The sequence below is a fragment of the Rhinopithecus roxellana genome, chromosome 14, assembly GCF_007565055.1.
Source record: "Rhinopithecus roxellana isolate Shanxi Qingling chromosome 14, ASM756505v1, whole genome shotgun sequence".
Classification (NCBI taxonomy): Eukaryota; Metazoa; Chordata; class Mammalia; order Primates; family Cercopithecidae; genus Rhinopithecus; species Rhinopithecus roxellana.
This window is the reverse complement of record NC_044562.1, coordinates 24149421-24165213: the sequence shown is the minus strand read 5'-3', so window position 1 is coordinate 24165213 and position 15793 is coordinate 24149421.

Sequence of the window (15793 nt, the reverse complement as noted above, 5' to 3'; positions counted from 1 at the left end):
GTGGGAGGATTTCTTGAGCCCTGGAGTTAGAGACTGGCCTGGGCAACATAGTGCGACACCATCTCTACAAAAATAACAAAATTAGCAGGTGCAGGTGTGGTAGTGTGTAACTATAGCCCCAGCTACCCATGCGGCTGAAACAGGAGGATTGCTTAAGCCAAGGGAGTCAAGGCTGCAGTGAGTCATGGTCACAGCATTGCATTCCAGCCTGGGTGACAGAGTAAAACCTTATACTGAAAAAAGGGAAAGAAGTTGCTGAAGTGGTGTGGTAGGCAGAATTCTAAGATGATCCCTAAGATTCCTGGCCCCTATATACATGCCATGCATAATCTCAGATAAAGAACATAATTAATTTTATGTCTGAAATTAGATTAATTTATATGGCACAGATTAACTTTAAAAAAAGGGTTGACTGGGCACCGTGGCTCACACCTGTAATCCCAGCACTCTGGGAGGCTGAGGCAAGTGGATCATTTGAGGTCAGGAGTTTAAGACTAGTCTGGTCAACATGGTGAAAACCCATCTCTACTAAAAATAAAAAAATTAGCCAGGCATGGTGGCGGGCGCCTGTAGTCCCAGCTACTTGGGAGGCTGAGGCAGGAGAATGGCTTGAACCTGGGAGGCAGAGGTTGCTGTGAGCCGAGATCGCACCATTGCACTCCAGCCTGGGCGACAGAGCAAGACTCCATCAGAAAAAAAAAAAAAGGTGGGGGATCAGACTTAATCACATAAGCCCTTTAAATCTGGGTCTAGAGGTCAGGGATAGAGGAAGTCAGTGATTTATAGTAGAAGAAGGATCTGATATGCCACTACTGGTTTGAAAATGGAAGGGCCACATGGCAAGAAATGCAGCTGAGAGTAGCCCCTGACTCACAGTCAGAGAGCAAATGGAGACTTCAGTCCTGGTACTGCAAGAAACTGAAAGTTTTTTAACAAGAATGAGCGTGGAAGCAGACTGCTTTTACCCACAGCCTCCGGATGAAAATGCAACCTAGCCCTCACCTTGGTGTCGGCCTTGGGCTACTCCAAACAGAAGGCAAGTGGTAGGGTAACAGACTTCCACAGAAATGGTGAGATAAAATAAATTGCTGTTGTTTTAAGCCACAAGGCTTGTGGTAGTTTGCGACACAGCAATAGAAAATGAATGGAAGCGGTAATGCAAAATGTTAAAATTTAATTTACTGAGAAATGGAATGATTTTTTTGCCCTTCCTTCCTTCCTTCCTTCCTTCCTTCCTTCCTTCCTTCCTTCCTTCCTTCCTTCCTTCCTTCCTTCCTTCCTTCCTTCCTTCCAGGTTGGAGTGCAGCGGTGCGATCTCAGCTCACTGCAACCTCTGCCTCCCGGGTTCAAGCCATTCTCCTGCCTCAGCCTCCAGAGTAGCTGGGACTACAGGCACACGCCACCACTCCTGGCTAATTTTTGTATTTTTAGTAGAGATGGGTTTCACCATGTTGACTAAGATGTTCTCGTTCTCCTGACCTTGTGATCCACCCTCCTCGCCCTCCCAAAGTTCTGGGATTACAGGCGTGAGCCACCGCGCCAGGCCAAATCATTCTTTTTCTATACTTTTCTAAGTGCTGAAAATATTTTACAATTTTAAAGAAAAAGAAGTTGTAACATTGAGGGAAAATGTCTGATAACTACGTTAGTAGAGGACTCAAGGGGTCCATGAGATTTGGGGTGAAGAGGTACATATATCACGAAAGGTGAGGGTAGATTCCCCTCTCCCAGACTCCCTTCATTGTGCCTCCATTTCCATTAGCACTTTGACCAGGATTGTTTTCCTTGATAATTCCCCTAAGTCTAGGTCACAGTTTAGATATTCAAGGACACAGTATATATTTTATGTGGAAAAAAATGCAAATCTTTCTTTGGAAAAGCTAGAAAAGCGATAGGTAATTCAACTTGGATATTCATATGTGGCAAATGTCTCACTGGGGGGAAGAATCAGGAAGTATGAACATGAACAGTGAGGCTCCAGGAGAAGGAGAATGAACTGGGAGGAACAGCTTCAAAATGACAATAACAAAGGCTGACTTTGGAAGAAATAGGACGACTGGGAAATAACTTGCCATTCAAAAATAATTTTTGAGATCTACAAATGAGGAGCTCTGAAAGGATAAACATGGAGTGGTTTAAAACAAACAAAAAACAACTATAAAAGTTAATGATGTGAAAACAGTCATAAACAAATTGTGGGAATAATTTAAACAGAAAAACCAGGTCAACAAGAAGCTATAATTCTTGAATTGACCCTAAATTTAATTTTAAAAGGGAGTACTATGTGCTTTCTCTTCTCTCTCTCTCTCTCTTTTCTTTCCTGCATGCACTATAAACTCAATTAAAGTTAATGGGAGTTATGGGCAGCATTTCTAAATCACAGCCTCTTTGAGGCTAATTACTTTGAGCTAAATTGTTAAACAGCAACCTTTTCCTAGTTTGGTAATGAGCAAGATAACATCCTTGCACACATTATATTAGATTTCAGGAAAACATTTATGGAGACATTTCTTCTGTAACAGATTTTTTCAACTAGTCCAAATAGTCCAAATTAAGACAAGATGTGCATTACCCTGGATGCCTAACAAATGTTTTCATTATGACAGAATTGGCAACTTCACCTTTTTAAATTTATAAAATACCTGTTCTGGGCTATCTTGCCTTTAATGGGTAGTTACCACTTGTAAAGCCAGGAGATTTGGGTGAATAATCTCCATGTGCCCAGCTACTTTTCTTGTAGAATTCTGTGACAGTAATTGCTTACTCCTTGGGTTCTTGAGAGATCTATAAAGCACAGTCTAGGGTAACATCTACATGGAACCTAACATCACTGATAGAAAGTTATTCATTCATTATTTATTGGGCATGTTGGTGTCCCTGGCACCTAGGCCAGTGCCGTCTAGAGGAGAACGTCTGTGAGCATTTGCTGAATCAGTGAATCAATGGGCATCTATAAAGTGCTGGGTGCTTGACTGGATCTGGAGATAGAAGGAAGAACATTTGATATAATACTAAATTGATATACAGATATGGATACACGAACTACCTGTGTATGGGCCCTTGTTCAGGAGTCAAGAAAGAGGCACATGCAGATTATCTTTGCTGGTGGCATTCTGTTGCATGGACATATCGGGACATGAGGGAGCAGGGAAGGTTGTCTCAGCGGTCAAGAACTTACTCTAGTCTCAGTTTTCCTAGGACTGGACTATGCAAGAAGGCTATTAAGGAACACAGCAAAACCCACCAGCACTTTTTAGGATAAAATCCAAGCTCTAGAGCTCCACCTTTTCTAGGGTCACTTACTTACATTTTCCAAGTGCTAGCTGGATTGGTTTATCACCATCCAACAGAGAACACAAAGTATTGAGCATATTTTGTGCTAAGGAACTGCATAGAGATTTGGGTTCTTTGTGTTCTGCTTTTAAGGTGTCACCTGGTGTATTAAGCCACAGCAATACCTATCCAGCTCCCACATAATCCAGCAATCAAACGTTCAATGACAAACATACACATTTCACTCTGGCAGGAGGGTATACATACCATAACAACTTCTGCAATTGGAGGAGACATTGCCACAGTAGCCAGTCATCTCAGTACTCACAACCTGTGGGTTCTACTATGTTTGAAATAAACAGGATGTGTAAACCTACCAATAGTTCAACAACAACAACAACAACAACAACACACAGATCATTTTAAGCAACAACTACTGGATCAGCTCCTATTGTAAAGTGAAAAGAAAAAAAAATAACAGAAAAAGGCATGAAAATATCTCCCCAAAGAAGTGGTGGTAAATTCAGTTTCCTGTAGAAGTCATGAAGGTAATACAAATATGTAAATCTGGACAGGTATAAGACAGTGTGATAAATACATCCGGTTTGAACAGCAGGGTGTGTGTCTTAGTGAAAGAGATCCAAATTAAAATTAAAAAGTGACACCAAACACTGTGTGGGCCACCTTCTGCTGGATTCAGCCCACTGGCTGTCATTCTGAATTCATTGTACCAAATGTCCTGAAGAAATCCAGAAAAGAAAGCTAAGATACAAGGGAAGTCTATCTCACCATTCTCCAAGTGATCATATATCCAGAAGACATTTCCTCTGCAGTTCTGTTTCTTCTTTTTTCATTCCCTATTCTTGCCTTGGTCAGATTTCTAAAACCAGGAATAACCTACACTTTCATTTCCAAAGGGTCTATTTGTTGGGTGGGCTGTCCTGCTTGTTTAGGACTATTATAGCTTTCTTTTATCTTTAATCACTGCTCTGAAGAGTCCCAAGAGCTCTATTCTAGGATGGCAACCCTATGCCCATGATGAAGGCTCATGTTTTTCAGCCAACATGAGCCAACATCACTCTACATTTTTACTTGATTTCCAAGAGCATTGAGTAGTAGTCTCAACTTTCAGTGTCATGAGAATATTATCATGACTCCTAGAGAAGTAAGTACCCTTCCATGACTATTAAATTCTCCAAGTGAGAACATTCAGAGTCACAGGGCAGTTAAAAATTAAAGCGAATCATAATTAGGTGCTGGAGACACTGCTTCATGGCTGCTTTTGTGGAGGTAGGGGACATACCACATCCTGCTATTCAGGACTTCAGGTTTCTTAGAATAGTATTTGCAGATGATAGCATAATTGGATATGTTTCCACAATTTCTTTCAAAATTTTATCATAACAATTTCAAGTATATCAGTAGCAAAGTTGAAACAATGTTTATAGTGTACCTTTATTTACCCAACTCCTAGATTCTACATTTTATCGATACTTGTTTTGTCACGTATCTATTCATCTATCAATCCATTAATCTTATTTTTGATGCTTTTCATAAATTACAGATATCAGTATGCTTTTCCCTACTGTGTGCATATATTAACTAGAGTTCAATATTGTTTCAAACAATTTTGATGTAAAATTTAGGTACAATGAAATGCACAAATCTTCAGTGTACATTTGCTGAGTTTTGAAAAATGCATGCATCTGTGTAACTTATACTCCATCACCACCTTAAAAAGTTCCCTCATGCCTCTTTCCTGACAATCCCCAACTCATCCCCTGGCAAAAACAAAAAACAAAATCCACTGGTTTGATGATTATTTACTATAGTTTAGTTCTGGACCATCACCTGAATGGAATCATACAGTATGTATTCTTTTTTTGTAAGGTTTCTTTCACTGAGCCTATATTTTTGAGACTCACCCCTGTTATTGCATGTATCAGTAGCCATCTTTTTAAATTACTGAGTAGTATTCCATTGCGTAAATACTACATTTTATCCATTCTTCTATTGATGACATTTGGGGTGTTTCCAGTTTCAGAATGTCTGTCTCATGATGATCCTACACTTTGGATCCCTCCCAACAATGTATGAGAGTTCCAGTTGCTTCACATTCTCACCAATATTTGGTGCTATCAGTAGTTTTTAAATTTTAGCCATTTTAATGACTATATAGTGTTATTTCATGTTTTCCTTAGTCATATTTTCATGTCCCCAATGACTAATTATTTTGAATACCTTTCCTTGTGTTTACTTTCATTTTGTATATCTTCTTTGGTGAAAAATCTGTTTGAATCTTTTGTCCATTTTTTAGATTTGATGTGTATCTTATTGGGTCCTAAGGGTTTCTGGTTTTTCCTGGAGATTCGTATGGATTGCCTTAATGGGCCATTCCGCCATATCACCAGCCTAGTCTTATGAATTTGAGGACTGTTGCTAGGATGAGTGATCTCCTTGTCATTAGCCTATGATCTCCTTTCTTTTCCTTTGTCCTCAGAAGCACACATGGAGAGCCTTGTAAATTCCTTCAATTACAGCATATGATACTTAAGAGAGGGGTTTGTCCTTTCCAAGCTGCTAAATTTTATTTTACCTGAACCGCCGATTTGAAAAAAAATTAAATGAAAGTTAAAATAATTTATGAAATAACAATCAACCTGTATGTTTGCTACTTTGATTGTGATACTGGCTTCATGGCTGTATGCATATGTCCAAACATATGCATCAAATTATATGCATTAAATACATGCAAGGTTTTATATATCAATTATACCCAATAAACCTGTTAAAGAAAACTAAAACTGAAATCAAAACAAAATAAAAAGTACATGCTAAAAAATCTTCATATATTTCATAATTTGCAAGTTCTTTCAAATGTATGATTTCATTCAATACTCATTGATAGCCCTTTAAATGAGGCTACTAGCTCCACTCTACAGATACATGAACTGGGACTTACTAAGGATAAGACTCTTGCTCAAGACCATCCAGCTGGTGTAAGAAAGAGCCGAATTCAGTTCTTCTGACTCTGCCCTTCACCAGCACTTGGCACCACAGTTAAAATGCATCCTGGAGGTCGGTGTCAGAATTAAGGCTGAAAGCTGTGAGCATTTTACTATCTTCCTTATAATGGAGACACTGAAGCTGAGACCTGCTAGTGAGTTATTCATCCTGCATTTCCTGCTAGTTGCATCTACCCTATGCCCTATGTTTATAAGTATCAAGCTTGTTTTGGGAAACTATTTGTGAAATTAATGGCAATTTGACCTGTAAAAAAAACATAGTGAAAGTAAACCAACTCTGGTCAAATCTGCTTTTAAACTGTAGTATTTTGAAGATTTCTACATACTGCAAAAACAAGCAGTTTGGTTTAGTTTCTCAAGGGTTTATTTTTAGAAAAAGCCTTGCAGATGATACGCAGAAGACATTTACTAAGATAAAATTATTCTCATGATATGAATCAGCTTATTGCTGTTCATCCCCTTTAAAATAATGGGTTCTTTACATTTGTTGGATTTATTTTAACATATTAAACCATTTTCAAAAGTGAATGTCAATTTGAAAAATTACTCTCTCCATGTGTTCAGTAACAGAAGGGAAGCTCACAAGTGCGCCATCAGCAAATATCCAAAGGTTTCTCTCTTTAAGCCTTCCTATTGCCTCTGAGCAGGTGAAAGGATTAGGTGACTTAATTCTTCCTTCTAATTCTGTTTCCATCTGAGCTTTAAATATTTACTACCGCTTATGAATCTTGCAGTTTGGTAATCTTCGATGAATCAGTTGTGTTTTGACTTATCACAAAAATGCCCTACAGAACAATCTTATTTTTTGCATCTTTCCCTTCCAAGACCAGGCCCACTGGAAGTAGGTTAGTTAAACTAGATCAAATGTACATCTCAATAATTGAAACTCAGCTCCCTCTGGGAGCAGTAGAAATCCTGTTGTAAAGTCAGCACAATGACTGCAGAGAACATTCTTTTGTAATTTAGTTTTATTTATTTTTTTTCAAATAAAGTGTTTTTGTTTCCTTTGTCACTTTTCTTGACAAACACCCTGCACATAGTAGATATTCAGGAATAACCTACAAATCGAATTTAAATCTGTTCTTTCTTGGTGAATCAGAACAGCTTTTTCTCTTTGTTTTTCCTTCTCAATTCCTCTAGATATATAGAATGTTGAATGATGGTTTTACACTGGAGTTCCAAACTGGAGTTAATGGATAGAATTAAAGGAGTCTGTGAACTTGGGAGGAAAAATGGATCTTTCCCATGAGGAATCTTTAATTAGAAATCAGTATTTCCTTCTATTGTGAATATAAGCAATGCATCCACCCCCGCCTCAGCATTGTAATGCTAGCAGTATTACTGAACTTTTACTGACAACAAAGAATCAGGGATATTTTCAAATCACATTACATTTTTGCAGGTATTTTGAAATATCCATGTTTACCACTATTTCAAAATTACTGGGCTCACGCCTGGATATTTTTATTTTCTGCATTCATAAGCTCATGTATTACAGTATCACATATTTGATTTTAATTACTTTAATAATCATATTTTAGTATATTCAGTTTCCTTAGTAGTCTCATGCATCTTATTTTATGATTTGAACAGAGCTGGAACTAGGGTCTTGCAAGGCACAAACTGGAGGGTGAATGTTTCCTTCAGGATCAGGTGCCAAGGGTGCAACATGAAAGAGAGAACTGGCTCTCGGGTCCCTGGAAGTGCAGGATCAGTGAGGGTAGAACTAGCATTTCCACAGACCCAAGAGTGATTTCTTAAATCAGTATCTTCTTTTCCTCACCCTACTCCAGGCTCTGTCTTTCAAAATACTATCCTAAGTGTGATTCTCTTTTCAGTTGTAATTATTGAACATGTCCTCATCCCTCAGGGAAGTCTGGCACACCCATGAAATGTGCCTGGGAGGCATGAAGAAAAGGAATCCAGAGAAGGGTGGTTTTTCCCACATTCCAGTTTCTCTTCTTTCCTTGGAAGACAGAGCAACAGCCCATTGAAGGCGCTGTGGCCGAGAGTTCTGGGACATGGCATGACTGACTGTAAAGGAAAGGGAGATACTAAGCACTGACATAAGTGAGGTTGTCACTGAGATAATGACACAAACTTGAAAAAAAACAACCTCTCATAAGGGATGCAAGATGGACCCAGCACTTTCTGAGTATCTATTGAAAGTAGCTGTGTCCTACTCTGATGCTCAGAGTCTGTGACTATGTCCCTGGGAGATTTCTTAGATGGGCTTAATCCTTAAGGAGCTATGAGAATCCTGTAAAAAAAGCAACTTTCTCAGGCTAGTAGCGTAAAAGGAAGTCAGAGTAATTTAAAGCATAACAGGTTTTTGAAGAACTTCTGTTGACTTGGAGATGGAGGATAGACAAAATATATGGGTCTCTCTAGGTAAGAGAAAACCCCAACTGGCAGCCTTCAAGGAAACACAGCCTCAGTTCTACAATGGCAAGGAATTAAATTCTCCCACATGGGAAAGGGCTTTGAAGCAGATTTTTCCTTACAACATCCAAATGAGGACCCAGCTCTGCCAATACCTTGATTTCAACCTTGTGATACCATAAGCAGAAAACCCAGGCACACCACGTCAGACTTCTGACCTACAGAACTGTGAGTTGATGAAAGGGTGCTGGTTTAAGCTGCTAGATTTATGGTAACTTGTTACACAATAATATAAACTAACACAGGAACTGACCACTGGAAAATGGAGTGGGATAAGACACATTTAGTTACCTAATGGTACAGTGAAGTAAAACTCTTTGCCAGGCCGAAGTGCTGGGCACAGACTTTCTCAAAACCTGTGTTCCCATCTCTGTCCTTTTTCAAACTTCTCCTTACATAATTGCTGTTGAATATCTGTGAATTGAGTAGTATGCAAATAGAAAGCTAATTTGAAAGCCAGCAATCTTTCACTAGTGTGTTAGGCCATTCTTGCATTGCTATAGAGAAAACCAAAGACTGGGTAATTTATAAAGAAATGAAGTGAATTTGGCTCATGGTTCTGCAGACTGTACAGGAAGCATAGCACTGAAATGTGCTTCTGAGGAGGCCTCTGAAAGTGTAGAATCATTGGGGAAGGTGAAGTGGGAACTTGCACATCACATGGCAAGAGCAGGAACAAGACAGAGAGAGTTGTGGGGTGGGAAAATTGAAAAATTTCTTGAAACAAATGATTATGGCAACACAACATACCAAAACCTACGGGATACAGCAAAAGCAGTGCTAAGAGGGAAACTTGTAGCCGTAAGTGCCTATATCAAAAAAGAGGAAAAATTTCAAATAAACAATCTAATGATGCATCTTAAAGAACTAGAAAAGCAGGAGCAAATCGAACTCAAAATTAGTATAAGAAAAGAAATAATAAACATCAGGCAGAAATAAATGAAATTTAAAAAATACAAAAGATCAAAGAAACACAGAGTTGGTTTCTTGAAAAGTTAAATAAAATTGACAAACATTTATCAAGACTAAGAAAAAAGGAGAGAAGATAAAAATAAATAAAATCAGAAATGAAAAAGGATACATTACAACTGATACCAAAGAATTTCAAAGGATCGTTAGTGGCTAATGTGAGCTACTATATGGTAATAAACTGGAAAATCTAGAAGAAATGGAAAAATTCCTACATACATACAACCTACTAAGATTGAACCAGGAAGAAATCCAAAACCTGAACAAACCAATAACAAGTAATGAGATTGAAGCCATAGTAAAAAGTTTCCCAGCAAATATAAGCCCAGGACCTCATGATTTATTTTTTCTCTGTTCTAATATGCCTTCCTTTGCCAGAGTTATGACTTTTCATGATAAATTAAGGCACCTTGAGAAATCTTAAAGAGTAAGAACTGTATTATATACATCTTTAGGTTTAAAAAATTCAATCTAGTCTTTGGAGCACAGTAGGCTCTCAAACATATTGAATTAAAGTAGGAACAGTACAAAGATCAGAATTTATGGTGATCAGTTTTATTTTTGAAAAGATTATTTACCATGTAAATGTCATGGTATCTGAAATGTGTTCATTACACATACTCAAGAGATCCCAAATGCCAGTATGGAAAACAACAGACCAAAGAAACATAAAATAATTCAGGAGCAAAAAAATTGACAGGCAGGAATGCTGCATAGTGTAGCATTAAGAATACGATATTTAAATTCAAAACTGACTTGGGTTTCATCTCATCTCAGCTATGTAAAAAGTCTGAGACCTTGGAGAAATTATTTAACCACTCTGAATTATGGTTTCCCCATCTATAAATGAGAGGTCATTAAAACAGTTCTCCCAAATGGTTGATGTGAATATCAAATGAGATCATTTCTATAAAACCCTTAATATAGTATTTGACTCATTGTAATCATAAAATTAACATAAGTTATGGTGAACTATAAAAATTGAGCACTTTTTTTTTAGAAACTGATATTTTCAGGGAAAATGAAACTGAATCTAAGGTAAATGTTATTAGAATATTGATTTTTTTCTCACCTATGGCATTACATTTTTTTGGAAAGAAAAATATGCTGGATTTTAACAGTCCCAAATTACATACGATATACGTATCTCATGTTATTTGTTGAATTACTGATTTTGAGTCTATGATGTAGTTTTATTTTGCTTTTCTCCATTGCTGGATTTCAGCTGTTACATTTGTTATCAGAGTCATAAGAGCCATGTTAGTTTAGTTGATAAAAATGTTTTGCTTTACAGAAATATTCTTGAAATCAACAGGCCTAGGCCATTCTTATTTCAGTGGAACTTAGTCTGATACAAAATGTAAAGAGATGGAAAAACATTCTCTATTGTTGTTTTGAAAACAAGAAAATAACAAGTAAAACGTATCAGTGATGACATTTATTGTACTTCTGAACTCATCAATGAAATTAGTGGAAGAGTCATGTTGTTGGTCACAATAGTTAGAAGTCTGACACTAACACTGTATACTAGAACTAGACTTTTTCTGTAGCCTTATAACCTGTGTGTTTCTGAAACAATTCAGAAAATGCAAATGAATAATTTTTAAAGTAGGCATATTTACATTAATACACTAAGATTTCACATATAAAATGTACTTAATTTAAACAGACTCCTCAAAGACCAAGTGACTGGAACTTTGATCATAAATGTTTTTCATCTGTTTGTTATTCAATTCATTTAATTCTTAGTTGATTATATTTTTTCCCTGTTAAACTTTAAGCAGTCTTTACTAAAAAGTCATAAAACTTCTTACGGTACAAAAAAAAAAAAATCCCAGGGACAAGTGTGGGTATACTTAATTGCGGTATATCAACATTCTCCAACTAGAGAATAATTTCCTATCATATATATATATAAAAGTAAATTGATATTAAGCTACAAATATTTTGTGAATAAAGGTTTAGATCAACAGGGATAATGTAATATTCAGAAACTTATGTTGTCCACCAGGAATTAACATTTTCAAATAAAGATACTCAAAGAAAAAAAAGAAAAGCCAGAGGCTTGGTTTATCATTTTTCTTTTTTAACCAGTACTTCTGGAAACGCATAGCTTAACCTCAATGGGCCTCAGTTTCTTTATTTGTAAAATGACTCAGTTTGACTGAATAACTATGGATTATTAAAACACAATAATTATTAAAGTTGAGAATATCGTCTTATTTACCAAGGTATATTATATATAGATGGATCTTTGCGAGGAAAACGTATTATTCCATTTTCATACCGTGATAAAGAACTGCCGAGACTCGGTAATTTATAAAGAAAAGAGGTGTAATTGACTCACAGTTCAGCTTGGCTGGGTAGGCCTCAGGAAACTTACAAACATGGCAGAAGGTGAAGAGGAAGCAAGGCATCTTTTTCACAAGATGGCAGCAAGAAGTGCCTAGCGAAGGGAGAAGAGGCCCTTATAAAACCATCAGATCTTGTGAGAAACTCACTCACTCCCTATCACGAGAACAGCATGGGGGAACCAAACCCATGATTCAATTACCTCTACCTTGGCTCTCCATTGAGTGGGGATTATGTGGGGATTATGGGGATTACAATTCAAGATGAGATTTGGGTGGGGACACAAAGCCTGACCATATCAGAAAATAAATACTTTGGAGTTGTACACAGACAAGAACAAATGTTGCTAGGACTTTCTATAGAAAACTAAGGGCATTCACATTTAACATCAGGTAATTATTATCTTTTATTATCATAAATAATTTATGTGTTATTGGGTTATAAACATCTTTAATGATTTTCTTTTCCATCTAAAATGAGTCAAATATGATCTTAACAAAGAGTACATATATTTAATTAAATCAGGACTGTATCTTGTAAGTAAAGGAAGTGAAACAAAAATTGATTTAAACAATGAAGTGGAATTATTGGATGATGACATTGAAAAAAACGTAACAGCCTCAATCTAGTTAAGACTCCACGTCCATTCATCTGCCATTCTGGCATTCTTCTCTGTGTTGGCTTAGTTCTCAGGCTGCTTTACCATGTAACTGTCAGACAGGTGCAAGCAGCAACTATAGCTATGGCTTCCTCATTTTCACCCATGTGGAGAGGGCATTGTTTCACCAGAAAAATCAAACAAATGCCTGTGATTCCCCTTGATTGAGGGACTCCCAGTTCAGACCCTGTGAGCATAGAAAATGCCATATACCAATTGGGAAAGGTCCATTATCTGGTCCAGTATCCACGACAGTATCCATGGTAAGGATTGTACAATTAGGGTTCATCCAATGCTGCGCAATGATGGATGAAAAATTATCCAAAGAAAATTCTAGTTTCTGTTAGGAAGAGAGAAGAGAGAGTACGTTTAGGTTATGCAACCAACCAATGTCAAATGTACGAGTATATATTCAAATGTATTCAATGTTTATAGTGAGAATATTACAGGCACCAGTTATCTTATGCTTTCTTATATTATTTGGAACTCTAAATATGAAAAATAAGATCTAAGTTAAAATATTGGTGAATATGTATTGGATCTCCTAGTGGGAAATGGATTTAAGTATAAGAACAGTGGACAAAATGTAAGTGAAAAGCATGACATTTTAAAATTGTACGTGAAAATATCCATAAAAATTAAAAGAAAAATATGTTAGGAAAAATAGTTGATAGAACAATAATGAAGAATTAATATCCTTCAAGATTAAAAGATTTCTTCACAACAACGAAGGCAACAATCCACCTTGTAGCAGACACCGTAGATGACTTACCTACTCTTCTTGGCTCATAATATTGGCAGGAAGCCAGTACTCACTTCTCCTCACCCCGGTGGCCTGTGGCAGGCTGAAAGTGCTAAAGAGTTAATGCCCAGTCCCCTAACAGTCCCTAGAAGTAGACGGACAGGAGCTGTTGTGGAAATACCCCAGCTTTCTAGTCCATGGGTGGGATGATTTTTCATGGAAATCCACTAAAACACAGAGCCTTTATCAGCCCCTTCTCTTCTCTGATTTCTCTTCTCTGTGATCAGGGTTTTCCAAGATTACCAACTCAACCCACTACTTTCACTCAAATACCACTTTCAGGGAAAGTTCCTATAAGAACCCAGACACTTCCACAACAATTTTTTTAAGCTTTCAAAATTGCTCAAAGAGTAGATTTGAGATGTTTTTATCATAAAAAAGACAAACATTAAGGTCATGGATTTATGAATTCACCTGATGAAACCATTCCATATAGTGAGCATACCAAAACATCACATCGTACCCTATAAATACATACAATTTTGTCAATTAAAAATAAAATGTATAAAAAGTGAGTAAACAAACCACTACAGAAAAAACATGAATATTTATTCACAGAAAACCCACAGAATAAAAGTGAAAAAAACCTTTTGCTTTGTAGTTATTAAACAGATAGGGAGATCCTATTTTTATTTTGTCAAGATTGTCCAAAATTAAGAGACAAAATTCAGTGTTATAAAGGGTATATTCAGGAAATCTTCCCATAATGTGAAGGTGATTTAGCAAAAATACTTACAAACATATTTTTAAAACATTTACGTTTTTCAACTCAGTATGTCCACTTTTAATAATTATTTATAGATCTATTGGAAATTATATCTAATTAATTAGAAAATACTGGCTGAGTGTGGTGACTCACGCTTGTAATCACAGCACTTTGGGAGGCCAAGGTGGGTGGATCACCTGAGGTCAGGAGTTCAAAACCAGCCTGACCAACATGGAGAAACCCCATCTCTACTAAAAATACAAAATTAGCCGGGCATGTTGGCACATGCTTTAATCTCAGCTATTTGGGAGACTGAGGCAGGAGAATCACTTGAACCCAGGAGGTGGAGGTTGCAGTGAGCTGAGATCACGCCATTGCACTCCAGCCTGGGTGAAACTCCGTCTCAAAAAAAAAAAAAAAAAAAAAAAAATTCTTTGATTTATTGATTTATTGTATTATTTGTATTAAAAATAAAATTAGAAATGAGAAAAACCTACATTCAAGCTCTCAGAATATTAGTTGCTATAAGGGAAACTGGGAAGAGTGGAGGAGGCAAAGTTTGCAAGAGAATAGACAAAAGTTTTGTGAATTCCTTTACCTTTCTCCTTCATTTATTCATCTTGGCTCTGATGTTACACTGCCCTCAAAACTCTGGCTCTGATGGCCACCATTGCTTAAATCTTGGAAGCACCTTATCTTAGCCTGTTTCCAGATCTTCACTTGTCCTGAGCTATATATTGCATTTCTAGCATTAGTCTGGCATTGGCCTACCTATTCTTTCCCTGGTGCCTGACTTGGATCTCATCCAGTTTTCAATGTCATTCCTCCCATGATTCAATAGTGACTCATTCCATTTTTTAGCACATTATCACCTGGACTATTGTGCCATTTGATAGAATGCACTGCTATGCTCCATGTTTGAATAGCATGAACTGATTTTGCTATTTTACAATTAATGCCATAAGTGATGGTGGGAAGGGATGTGCAGTGATGATAGTTAATTAAAAAGACTTCATGCACATATTTTCCAGAATGTAAGAAGTAGATTTTCTTGAAAACACTGGATATTGGCTTCACATTTCTGCAGAAAATCATTCTAAAAAATGAAAATCACCCATAAATGTTAGGGGCCCAAATTGACTGTACCATGGCAGATTGATCCTTTCCATTCATTAGCTGCTATTCATATTGTTTGGATTCAATGATATCATATGTATGAAAGTGTTTGCAAACTTTGGATCAAAACATCATTGGATGTTTTATTATTCTGTTTTGTATGTTATAGACTCCAGCATTGTGATTCCATTTTCCAGCTAGAGACTGAACAACTTTTCAAAAAGCTGAACAAAGTGCAGAATTTTCATTTATTTTTATTCAAATTGTTATGAATGTATTTGATATTATTATTGGTCTTTTGCACGAAATAAACTAATATCATTTGGTAAACATTTTTGTTTTATCTGGTAAATTAAAATATACAAAAAAGGCCGGGCGCGGTGGCTCAAGCCTGTAATCCCAGCACTTTGGGAGGCCGAGACGGGCGGATCACGAGGTCAGGAGATCGA